The sequence below is a fragment of the Balaenoptera physalus genome (assembly GCF_965194825.1).
Source record: "Balaenoptera physalus genome assembly, chromosome: 7".
In the NCBI taxonomy this organism is placed as follows: Eukaryota; Metazoa; Chordata; class Mammalia; order Artiodactyla; family Balaenopteridae; genus Balaenoptera; species Balaenoptera physalus.
Window position 1 is genome coordinate 104,690,370 of NC_138886.1, and position 13,970 is coordinate 104,704,339.

At 35.7% G+C, this 13,970-nt stretch overlaps 1 long non-coding RNA gene across 1 annotated transcript in view; it reads left to right on the forward strand.

Annotated features, from left to right (window-relative positions):
- The first annotated feature begins 3,238 nt into the window (after positions 1–3,238).
- The window catches only part of LOC309665173, a 54,836-nt gene continuing 44,104 nt past the window's right edge, over positions 3,239–13,970 (forward strand). Inside the window, exon 1 of the long non-coding RNA XR_014266266.1 lies at positions 3,239–9,880. This is a non-coding gene — a long non-coding RNA (uncharacterized lncRNA). The remainder of the gene's footprint in view (positions 9,881–13,970) is intronic.

The window sequence follows — 13,970 nt, forward strand, 5'->3', positions numbered from 1 at the left end:
ACTGGAATGTGTTTGGGCATGTTGTCTGCTCTTGACAGGCCCACTGAAAATACGTTTGGGGTTTTCCAGAGTAACATTTTTAATTCATGGTAAAAAGTAGTTCCCAAACTTTTCAGAAATAATACCATTTGCTACTAGAGAATAAGTCAATGGACAAGACAAAATACCAGATTGCAAGCTTTTAAGAAAGAGATGTTGTTTCACTGAGAAAGAAAAATATCTCCTGCTAAATCCGACGTTAGCACCACAGTGGGCTTCTGAGGGACTTCTTCCTTCTACATTTGGCCCCCTCTCCTTGTCCTAAAAATGGGATCCCCCATGGTGTGTGTGTGTGGTGTGTGTAAGTGTGCAGTATGTGTGTGTGTATCACGTATACGTATTTTAATCAAGACATAGTTACAAACAGTGGAATGAATGTGTCTTAAGCTCACAGTTCAATGACTTACCAAATGCACATAGGCCTATGCAAACAATACTACAGCCAACACATAGAACACCTGCATTAACCTCCAATGTTCTTTTCCAGCAACTATTCTGATTTCAATTCCCGTCTATTAGTAAATACAATAGGAACAATTTTTGTCCAGCTTTTTTTTTTACTTAGCATAATGTTTTTAATATTCATCTATATTGTTGTATGTATCAGCAGTTTGTTCTTTTTAATTACTAAATACCACTCCATTGTATGAATATAACATAATATGTTTATCCATTCTACAGTTGATGGATTTTGGTTGTTTCCAGTTTTGGCCATTACTGATAAAATGGTTATTCTAGTGCAAGTCTTTTAGTGGATATATGCTTCTGTTTTCTTTGTGTGTGGTGGGGGTATAAGGAGAGTACGTACATATCTCCAAGTGGAATTCTTAGATCGGAAGAAGAGTGTATGTTTAATTTTATAAGATATTGTCAGCTTTCTAAATAGTTGTATAATCTTACACCACATCCAGCAATATATGAGAATTGCAGCAGCTTCATACCCTCACCAACACTTGGTATTGTCAGTCTTTTTAATTTTAGCCATCGTAGGGTTTGCAATGGTTGTACTGGTTGTAATAACTTTTTATGTGTTCATTAACCATTCATACACATGCCTTCTTAATTGAAATACTTGAAACAAATACACATACCGTTGCTTCTGAGAAACTAGAGATAAGATTATTTATTGATTCTTTTCCTATAGCCTTAAAAAATATAAGTGATAGGAAAGAATGAGAGTTCTTAATAGAGAATTCACTCTATTAAGCAGAGTGAATGCCAACAAATTGGCAAAATAGGTTTAAAATATTGTGGGGTTTTTGCTTTTCTATTTTGTTTCTTTGTCCCTCAGTTTGGGTGTTAGAGTCCTTGTGATGATATTTATCCTTATTTACCTACCTAATGAGACAAACTGTTTTCTTCATGACCTTCAAGACTTAGCTACCTGTTGTACATTTCTCTTATGGCCTTGCCAAAATAATCAGATATCAAAAGTAGTCACAAATTTCAGCCAAGGTAATGACAAATTATGAGGGCCACCATGTTACCTGCACACATTTTACTGTAGTATACATACATACCCACATACACAATTCATGAATGTTCAGCCAAACGAATTTGTATAAAATGAAGACGCTCAGATCAAAATGTAAACCATTTTTAACACTATAGCATATTCCCTAGCACCCCCCTCAATGATTACAACCACAAAGATAACCATTATTCTGATTTTCATTAAAATATATTGGTGTCACTTGTTTTTCAAAGTTTTATAAATGCAGTTATCCTATATGGACTCCTGTGACTGGCTTCTTTCCCTCAGCATTATGTCTATGAGAATTACCCATGTTGATGTGCAGAACAGTGGCAGCTTATTTTTCATCACTGAATAGTATTCCATTGTAAAAATGCACCACAATTCATTTGCCCATGCTAGCCAGGGGCACTGGGGTTATTTCCACCTTTTGGCCTTTGCAAATAATGCTATTAGTATTTATTTATTTATTTATTTATTTCAGGTGCACATATGTATGAATTTCAGTTTGATATGTATTGGCTGTGTGTATGTTCTACCTTAATAAAAACTAGTTTTCTAACATAGTTGTACTAATTGACACTTCCCAGACGTGCATAAGATTTCTTGTTGCTCTATATTCATACCAACATCTGATATTATCAGGGTTTTTTTGGTATTTTAGTCATTCTGGTGGGTGTGCTATTATTGTGTGTGCTCATTGTTGTTTTAATTTGCATATTCTTGATAATTAATAGAGTAGAGAATTTGTTTTTTGGAATAGGCTTTATTTTTCGGAGAAATTTTAGGTTTAAATAAACTGAAAGTAGAATTCCCATATATTCTCTCTTCCCTGCCCCACTAGAATTTCCTGTATTACTAACGTCTTGCATTTATGTGGTACATTTGTTACAATTGATGAAGCAATATTGATACATTATTATTAACTAAGGTCCATAGTTTACATTAGGGTTCACTTTTGGTGTTGTATGTTCTGTGGGTTTTGACAAATGCGTAATGACATGTGTCCACGGTTACAGTCTTATACAGAATAGTTTCACTGCCTTAACAATCCTCTGTGCTCTGCCTATTTATCCTCTCCCTCTTTCCCAATCCCTGAAAATTACACAATTTTTTACTGTTTTTATAGGTTTGCCTTTTCCAGAGTGTGATATAGTTGGAATCATATAAAATGTAACATTCTGAGACTGGCTTCTTTTACATGGCAATATACATTTAATGTACCTCCATGTATTTTCATGGCTTGATAGCTCATTTCTTTTTATCACTGAATAATATTCCATCATTTGGATGTACCATAGTTTATCCATTCACCTACTAAAGGACATCTTGGTTGCTTCCAAGTTTTGGCAATTATGAATACAGCTGATATAAATATCCATGTGTAGCCTTTTGTATGAATGTTAAATTTTCAATTCCTTTTGGTAAATACCAAGATACATGATTGCTGGATCATGTAGTAAAAGTATGTTTAGTTTTATAAGAAACTGTCTTCCAAAGTGGCTGTACTACCACCAATATGGATTTCTACCACCAATGAATAGACTTGCAGAACTTTGATATATTTATTAACCATTTGAATATTTTTTGGTGAAGTGCCTGTTCAAGTAAACTGCACATTTTTTAATTTGGTTGTCTTTTTTCTGTTTATTTTTAGAAGCTTTTATATAGTCTGGAAACCAATTGTTTGCTGATGTATATATATATATATATATATATATATATATATATATTTGTTGGATACAACTTTTGATGAAATGAGATTCTTACTGGTTGTTTTTGATGAAGAGAGGCTCTTAATTTTAATATAGTCCAAGATATCAATCTTTTATTTTATATTAGTAACTTGTGCCCTGTTTAAGAAATCTTTGCCTACCTGGGGCCATGAAAATACTTGCTTGATACATTCTAAAATCTTTATCATTTTCCTTTTTATACTTAGGTCTTCAATCTATTCAAAATGGATTTGTGTGTGTGCAGAGACATGGATCACTACTCACATTTTTCATAACGATATTTAATTGATACAGCACCACTTATTGAAAAGACTCTTCTTTCTCCATGCCCTGCAGTGGTACCCCTCTCATACACCAAAGTGACCATAGAGGTGTGGTCATGTCTTGCCTCTCTTGTTTCATCCTGATTGACTGTTTGACATTCCTTCTGCCAATGCCACACTCTTCATTGCTATAGTTTTGAGTCTTGAGGTCTGTAGTGTAAGGTCTCTAACTGTGTTCTTCAAGATTGTGTTTGCATTTATTAACTCTATACATCTTATATTAATTTTGAATCAACTTGTCAAATTTCCCAAAAACACCTGCTGGAATTTTTATTGAGATCGCACTGAATCTATGGATCTGTCCAGCAATATCTTGGCTTCCACCTCCAAACACAATCTTTGTTTTCATGTATTTTGGTCTTCTTTAATTGGTAGTGTTTTATAGTAAATTGTGTAATGGGCCTGTATATCCTTGGTGAATTTATTCCTAGGTATTTGGTATTTTTCTGATACTTCTATGCGTGGCATTATTATTAAAAATGTATTTTCTAATTTATTTCTAATACATAAAAATACCATTGATTATTGTACATTGACCTTTTATCTAGTGACTGCTTATTTCACTAATTATCCTGATATTATCTGTAGATGGCTTTGGACTTTGTACAAGTATGATCTTCTGAATAATCACAATTTAATTTTGTGATTAGGTTTTAATGAATATTTTACATCTTAAGTTCAATGATGAGATGACTGCTAATTTAGTAACTATCTGCTTCTCAATGCAATGAAATTGGGAAGGATATCAATGACTTCATGGATTATTTGGTCAATAAAGTGAGGGTTTTGAAGCCTGTAATAGTATGACAATGCATGGGATATATTCCTAAGTGACATCAGGAGGGTACAAAAGTGTTTGTATAGCTTAATTACAATAACTACTAAAACAGGTGCATGTGTGTAAACATGTTTGCACTTGAAAATCTGCATAGCTTTTGACTCAGCATTGCACTTCTAGGAATTTATCTTAAGAGTAATTTTAAATATGTTTGAAATTTCATCTAAAAGGATATTCATTATACCATTTTTCATCAAAGTAGAAACTTAGAGAAATAGCTTAAATGTCCAACCATATAGCCTGGGTTCATTTCATTATGATAGTATGATGGAATTATCGATATATAAAGACATTCAGAATGATATCATAGAATTAATTAAGGGAGAAAAATGTTCATGATAAAATAAGTGAAAAAACAGGTTGCAAAATCAAACAATCCCATTTTATCTCTCAGTAATTATGGGTGCATATACTCAAACCATATTGGGGGAACTTCCGGATTTGTCAACAGTAGTCATGTCTGTGTTGGAATTGGGGCAGATTTTATTTTCTCATTTCTGTTTTTACTGCTTTAAAATAATCGCCTATGATGAAAATGCACAAAATTGTATTTTAAGTAATTCATACATGTGTATTTGGAATATAAATGATATACGCAATAAACTATAAATAATACTTTTGTTAGGGGATTAAGATTGTTTGAAGATTTTTATCTTCTCTCTTATTTTTTTCAGTTTTCAGTAATATTGCTTCTAAAATGGAGGTATATAATAATTTGGAAGACCTCCAACAGGGAACAGTTTATGATGAATGTACTAAGAGCCAGAGTGACATTACTGGAGGAGGCTGATTCCTGGTGGAGGGTGAGAACAAGTCACAGCTGTCTTATGTCAAGGCCGTTTGGGCTGTAAATTGCTCCTTCAGGCTGGCATAGGGCTCAATTTCTTGGACAGAATTTACGTCACTAACATCTCACCAGAACAGGTTTTTAAAATAAAAAAGAATGCACTAGAACAGTAGAGAATCTTGTGCTGTTATCTCATTTTTTAAAACTTAGTTTTAAAAATAAAATCAAAACTACTTTTTCCCCACTTCTCTTTTAGGCATAGAATGGCTAATGGACCTGTAATAGTTTGCTAGGGCTGCTGTAACAGACTGCATGACTTAAACAACAGAAACTTATTGTCTCACAGTTCTGGAGGCTAGGAGTCTGAGATCAAGGTGTTGGCAGGGTTGGTTCCTCTGACAGCTGTGAGGGAAGGATCTGTTCCAGGCTTCTCTCTTCGGTGGTAGATGGTCATTTTCCCCCCTGTATCTTCATATTGTCTTCCTTCTATGTGTGTTTCTGTGTCCAAATTCTCCCTTTTCATAAGGACACCAGTCATGCTGAAGTCACACCTAATAAGCTCATTTTAATTTAATTACCTCTTTAAATACCCTATTTCCAAATATGGTCACATTCGAAGGTACTGGGGTTTAGGAGTTCCAACACATGAATTTTTTTTTTTTTTCGCTTGTTGAGTTTAATAACCACATTCTTGCAAAGGGTATAACAGAAAGAGGACTGAGTCATAAAAAGCAAAAGATGTTTGTATTACTATCCTAGGGCTGCTAACTCGGTGACTTATGACAAAAATTTATTCTCTCACAGTTCCAGAGGCCAGAGTCCAAAATGGAGCTGTCGGCAGGGCCATGCTCAGTCTGAAGGCTCTAAGAGACAAACTTTTCTTGTGTCTTCCAGCTTCTGGTGGCTCCTGGCATTCCGTGGCTTGTGGCAGCATCACCTCAATCCAACACATGAATTTTGGGCGACACAATTCAACCCACAAAAGTGACATTCTTATTTGTGTACTTATATGTTTGTCAGCTTAGTTTATGAGAGTTATAGCAATTATTTATGGTCAATTTTTTCCCCTCACCCACCTAACCTGGCATCTGGTTCATGGTAATGGTCCTGTGGTAATGAACAATATAACCAAGGCTTCTGATTGGACTGTGTTGTGGTATCTGGATTTTCATCTGCTGGGCATAGATGAACTTCTCATAGACCTTGACTTTCAGTGGTTTTCGCTTCCCAGAGGTGGGGAAGTCCTTCAATCTGACAGGACTTTTGTGATGGCAGATCCTAGAGCTATTGGAAGGAATTCTTGTCTCCAGATCATATCCTACCTTGTCAAAAGCACTGAGCACAAAACATAATAGCTGGTAGCCATTGTAACCTTTACATATAATAACTATCTGCTTTCACCCTATGGGATTCTAAGTGAGGATGAAGATGGACACACCAGAGATGAACTGGAGAGTTACAGGGTGAACAACAAGGCACAGGAAGATCAGTGGTTTCCAAAATATGGATGAGTTTTTAGAACTGGGATAGGTGTTAGATATGAACTGGCTGTCCCACTCCCTCATTTATGATAGGACCCTAAATGTCCAGTAGTGAGAGAATGGTTAAATTCAATAGAATAATTACATAACTACGGCAAACACCTACATGCAAAGCAGGATGGAAACCCATTAGTAGGTCTATGCCTAAGAGAATAGAAACATATGTCCACACAAAAACTTGCATACACATTTTCACAGCAGTATTATTCATAATATCCAAAAAAAAAATGGAAACAAACCAAATGTCTTTCAGTGGATGAATGGGTAAATAAATGTGGTACATCCATGCAATGGAATATTATTTGGCCATGAAAAGGAATTAAGTTCTGATACATGTTACCACATAGATGAAGTTTGAAAAAATCATGCTAAGCAAAATAAGCCAGACACAAAAGGCCACATATTGTATGAAAAATCCAGAATTCACATGAAATATCCAGAATAGGAAAATCCACAGAAACAGAAACCATACTAGTGAGGAACAAGGAGTGACTTCTCCTGGGTATGGGATTTCTTTTCATAAAATTTCCCGATGGTGACCGTGGCCTAACTGAGTATGGTAAAAAACACTAAACTGTACATTTATAGGGATGAATTTTATAGTATATGAATTATATCTCAATAAAGCTGTTATAGACTAAGGAGATGTATGAGAAGGCAGGAGAAAGCTGTATACAGAGGCTCTGGTTTTGAAATGGGGTGTTCACTTTATGACTTAGGTGTTCCTCTGAGTGCTGGAGGGGTGTAGCCTGTGGCCCATTGGACTGTGTAGCGGGAGGGGGCAGGGTCACTGGAGGAACTGAGATTGGATTGCTGGAGGTTGGATGGGTCAGCCAGGGGATGCTGTTCAAGTCACCAGAAAGATGGCAGGAGTAGTAGACAGGAGGACTGTGAACCCAGGTCCAGGGTCTTCCATGAGTGAGTAGGAGAGATGAGAAAGTCAAATTAGGTTTTATCAGCCCCTGTAGCCCCTGGGAGACATGATGACTATACTAAAGACTGTTTTACTTTAGACTATAGATTCTCTTTTCTTCTTTTTTAAAAAAAATTTTATTGAAGTATCATGTAGGTTTCATGTGTATAGCACAGTGATTCAATTATACATATGTATGTTCTTTTCCAGATTATTTTCCCTTACAGGTTATTACATAATATTGAGCATAGAAATCACAGATATTTTCATTTTGTACTACGGTAGTTGTAGATATCTCCAAATATCATTTACTCTCTTGCTTCTTTAGTTATTTACACTAGTTATGAGACTTGTGGCTAGATCTTGTTTTTCTTTTAATTTAATTTTTTTTATACAACAGGTTCTTATTAACTAATAATAAGTTATCTATTTTATACATATTAGTGTATATATGTCAATCTCCATCTCCCAATTCATCCCCCCCACACTTTCCCCCCTTGGTATCCATACATTTGTTCTCTACATCTGTGTCTCTATTTCTGCCTTGCAAACCGGTTCATCTGTACCATTTTTTTAGATTTCACACATACGCGTTAATATACGATATTTGTTTTCCTCTTTCTGACTTACTTCACTCTGTATGACAGTCTCTAGGTCCATCCACGTCTCTACAGATGACCCAATTTCTTTCCTTTCTATGGCTGAGTAATATTACATTGTATATATGTACCACATCTTCTTTATCCATTTGTCTGTTAATGGGTTTAGGTTGCTTCCATGACCTGGTTATTGTAAATAGTGCTGTAATAGAACAGGGTAGAAAGTCCAGAGATAAATCCAAGCACTTATGGTCAACTAATCTATGACAAAGAAGGCAAGGATATACAATGGAGAAGACACAGTCTCTCCAATAAGTAGTGCTGGGAAAACTGGACAGCTACATGTAAAGAATGAAATAGAACACTCCCTAACACCATACACAAAAATAAATTCAAAATGGATTAAAGACCTAAATGTAAGACCAGACACTATAAAACTCTTAGAGGAAAACATAGGAAGAACACACTTTGACATAAATCACAGCAAGGTCATTTTTGACCCATCTCCTAGAGTAATGGAAAAAAAACAAAAATAAACAAATGGGACCTAATGAAACTTAAAAGCTTTTGCACAGCAAAGAAAACTAGAAAAAAGACAAAAAGACAACCCTCAGAACAAGGGAAAATATTTGCAAACGAATCAACAGAAAAAAGACTAATCTCCAAAATATATAAACAGTTCATGCAGCTCAATATTAAAAAAAAAAAACCCAATTAAAAAATGGGCAGATGACCTAAATAGATATTTCTCCAAAGAAAACATACAGATGGGCAAGAGGCACATGAAAGGCTGCTCAACATCACTAATTATTAGAGAAATGCAAATCAAAATTACAATGAGAAAAATCTTCCAAAAAACAAAAGCCCAGGACCAGATGGCTTCACAGACGGATTCTATCAAACATTTAGAGAAGAGCTAACACCTATTCTTCTCAAACTCTTCCAAAATATAGCAGAGGGAGGAACACTCCCAAACTCATTCTATGAGGCCACCATCACCCTGATACCAAAACCAGACAAAGATATCACAGAAAAACTACAGGCCAATATCGCTGATGAACATAGATGCAAAAATCCTCAAGAAAATACTAGCAAACAGAATCCAACAACACATTAAAAGGATCATACACCATGATCAAGTGGGGTTTATCCCAGGAATGCAAGGATTCTTCAATATACGTAAATCAATCCACGTGATACACCATATTAAAAAATTGAAGGATAAAAACCCTATGATCATCTCAATAGATGCAGAAAAATCTTTTGACAAAATTCAACACCCATTTATGATAAAAAGCCTCCAGAAAATAGGCATAGAGGGAACTTACCTCAACATAAGAAAGGCCATATATGACAAACCCACAGCCAACATCCTTCTCAATGGTGAAAAACTGAAACCATTTCCACTAAGATCAGGAGCAGACAAGGTTGCCCACTCTTACCACTATTATTCAACATAGTTTTGGAAGTTTTATCCACAGCAATCTGAGAAGAAAAAGAAATAAAAGGAATCCAAATCAGAAAAGAAGAAATAAAACCATCACTGTCTGCAGATGACATGATACTATACATAGAGAATCGTAAAGATGCTGTCAGAAAACTACTAGAGCTAATCAATGAAATTGGTATAGTAGCAGTATACAAAATTAATGCACAGAAATCTCTTGCATTCCTATACACTAATGATGAAGAATCTGAAAGAGAAATTAAGGAAACACTCCCATTTACCATTGCAACAAAAAGAATAAAATACCTAGGAATAAACCTACCTAAGGAGACAAAAGACCTGTATGCAGAAAACTATAAAACACTTATGAAAGAAATTAAAGATGATACAAATAAATGGAGAGATACACCTTATTCTTGGATTGGGAGAATCAATACTGTGAAAATGACTCTACTACCCAAAGCAATCTACAGATTTAATGCAATCCTTATCAAACTACCACTGACATTTTTCACAGAACCAGAACAAAAAATTTTACAATTTGTATGGAAACACAAAGGACCCTGAATAGCCAAAGCAATCTTGAGAAAGAAAAACGGAGCTGGAGGAATCAGGCTCCTGGACTTCAGACTATACCACAAAGCTACAGTAATCAAGACAGTATGGTACTGGCACAAAAACAGAAACATAGATCAATGGAACAGGATAGAAAGCCCAGAGATAAAACCACGCACATATGGTCACCTTATGTTTGATAAAGGAGGCAAGAATATACAATGGAGAAAAGACAGCCTCTTCAATAAGTGGTGCTGGGAAAACTGGACAGCTACATGTAAAAGTATGAAATTAGAACACTCCCTAACACCATACACAAAAATAAACTCAAAATGGATTAAAGGCCTAAATGTAAGGCCAGATACTATAGAAGTCTTAGAGGAAAACATAGGCAGAACACTCTATGACATAAATCACAACAAGATCCTTTTTGACCCACCTCCTAGAGTGATGGAAATAAAAACATAAATAAAAAAATGGGACTTAATGAAACTTAAAAGCTTTTGCACAGCAAAGGAAACCATAAACAGGACGAAAAGACAACCCTCAGAATGGGAGAAAATATTTGCAAACAAAGCAGCAGACAAAGGATTAACCTCCAGAATATACAAGCAGGTCATGCAGCTCAATATCAAAAAAAACAAACAACATAATCCAAAAATGGGCAGAAGACCTAAATAGACATTTCTCCAAAGAAGATATACAGATTGCCAACAAACACATGAAAGGATGCTCAACATCAGTAATCATTAGAGAAATGCAAATCAAAACTACAATGAGGTATCACCTCACACCAGTCAGAATACCCATCATCAAAAAATCTACAAGCAATAAATGCCAGAGATGGTGTGGAGGAAAGGGAACCCTCTTGCACTGTTGGTGGGAATGTAAACTGATACAGTCACTAAGGAGAACAGTATGGAGGTTCCTTAAAAAACTAAAAATAGAACTTCCATACAACCTGGCAATCCCACTACTGGGCATATACCCTGAGGAAATAATAATTCAAAAAGAGTCATGTACCACAATGTTCATTGCAGCACTATTTACAATAGCCAGGACATGGAAGCAACCTAAGTGTCCATTGACAGATGAATGGATAAAGAAGATGTGGCACATATATACAATGGAATATTACTCAGCCATATAAGAAACGAAATTGAGTTATTTGTAGTGAGGTGGATGGACCTAGAGTCTGTCATACAGAGTGAAGTAAATCAGAAAGGGAAAAACAAATACTGTATGCTAACACATATATATGGAATCTAAAAAAAAAAAGGTTCTGAAGAACCTAGGGGCAGGGCAGGAATAAAGACGCAGACATAGAGAATGGACCTGAGGACGCAGGGAGGGGGAAGGGTAAGCTGGGATGAAGTGAGAGAGTGGCACTGACATATGTACATTACCAAATATAAAATAGATAGCTAGTGGGAAGCAGCCGCATAGTACAGGGAGATCAGCTCATGCTTTGTGACCACCTAGAGGGGTGGGATAGGGAGGTTGGGAGGGAGACGCAAGAGGGAGGGTATATGAGGATATATGTATACGTATAGCTGATTCACTTTGTTATACAGCAGAAACTAACACAACATTGTAAAGCAATTTTACTCCAATAAAGACGTTAAAAAAAAAACTGCAATGAGGTATCACCTCACACCGGTTAGAATGTGCATCATCAGAAAATCTACAAACAACAAATGCTGGAGAGGGTGTGGGGAAACAGGAACCCTCTTGCACTGTTGGTGGGAATGTAAATTGATACAGCCACTATGGAGAACAGTATGGAAGTTCCTTAAAAAACTAAAAATAGAATTACCATATGACCCAGCAATACCACTACTACAAATATACCCAGAGAAAACCATAATTCAAAAAGACACATGCACCCCAATGTTCATTGTAGACTACAGATTTTTTTTTTTTACTTTTTTAAATTTAATTTTTATTTTATATTACAGTTGATTTACAATGTTGTGTTAGTTTTGGGTGTACAGCAAAGTGGTTCAGTTATACATATACATATATCCATTCTTTTTCAGTTTCTTTTCCCATATAGATTATTACAGAATACTGAGTAGAGTTCCCTGTACTATACAGTAGGTCCTTGTTGATTATCTATTTCATATATAGTACTGTGTATATGTGAATCCCAAACTCCTAATTTATCCCTCCTCCCCACCTTTCCCCTTTGGTAACCATAAGTTTGTTTTTGAAGTCTGTGAGTCTCTTTCTGCTTAGGAAATAAGTTCATTTGTATCATCTTTTTAGATTTCACTTGTGATATCATATAGCACTTGTCTTTCTCTGTCTGACTTATTTCACTGAGCATAATATTCTCTGGGTCCATCATGTTGCTGTAGATGGCATTATTTTGTTCTTTTTCATGGCCGACTAATATTCCATTGTATGTATGTACCACATCTTCTTTATCCATTCTTCTGTTGATGGACATTCAGGTTGCCTCCATGTCTTGGCCATTGTAAATAGCGCTGCAATGAACATTGGATTAGGGTGCATGTATGTTTTTGAACTATGGTTTTCTCCAGATATATGCCCAGGATTGCTGGATCATATGTAGTTCTATTTTTAGTTTTTTAAGGAACCTCCATATTCTCCATAGTGGCTGTACCAATTTACATTCCCACCAACTGTGTAGGAGGGTTCCCTTTTCTCCACACCCTCCCCAGCATTTATTGTTTGTAGACTTTTTGATGATGGTCATTCTGACCAGAGTGATGCGATTCCTCATTGTAGTTTTGATCTGCATTTCTCTAATAAATAGCGATGTTGAGAGTCTTTTCATGTGCCTGTTGGCCATCTGTACGTCTTCTTTGGAGAAATGTTTATTTAGATCTTCTGCCCATTTTTTGATTGGGTTGTGTTTTTTGTTTTGATGTTGAGTTCCATGAGCTATTTGTATATTTTGGCAACTAATCCCTTGTAGGTTACTTTGTTTGCAAATATTTTCTCCCATTCTGTGGGTTGTCTTTTCGTTTTGTTTATGGTTTCCTGTGCTGTGCAAGACTACAGATTCTTGATGTGGAGTTTTTAAATGGACATCCTCTGAAATTGTATGCAAAATTCTACATGTGTACAACTAATGTGTATTTTTTTTCCTTTGGGGAGAGGATTTCATGACTCATCAGATTTTCAAAGCAGTGAGTGATAAAATAAAGAGGCCTAAGAATCGCTGCTGTCAAGGGTTTGTGTCAGGAATAACTCAATTTCCCACTCCCCCATGGTGGACCCTGAGGGGATTTAGCGTGGAGAAAAACAGGATAGTTGTCTTAGTTAGTTAAGGTGCATCTTCCGATACACAGAAAAGCACTAAAATCATTAACTTGACTGTTTGTTTTGTGATTAGCAGCAATCTTTTGATTTTTTTTTCCAACAAAAAGTCCTATATACCCTGGCTCCTCCCTTACCTCTTTGGAACAGTCCCTCAGAGCTATCTAAAAAGCTGTATCCCAGGCTATAGTCTTCAGTAAGTCTGCTGAATAAAACATACTTCTCAACTTTCAGGTTGTGCAATTTTTTTAGTTGACAGCACTGAGATTGCAGTTAATTACAGCATTCCTTTTTTATATCTCTCAGCATTTTCTAAATTCACTACAATTAACATTTTAAATCACAACAACAACAACAACAACAAACAAATAAAGAACCAAAGTCAGAGCATACTGCATTTGTTTTTGGTGGGATGGTTGGTGAAAACTTT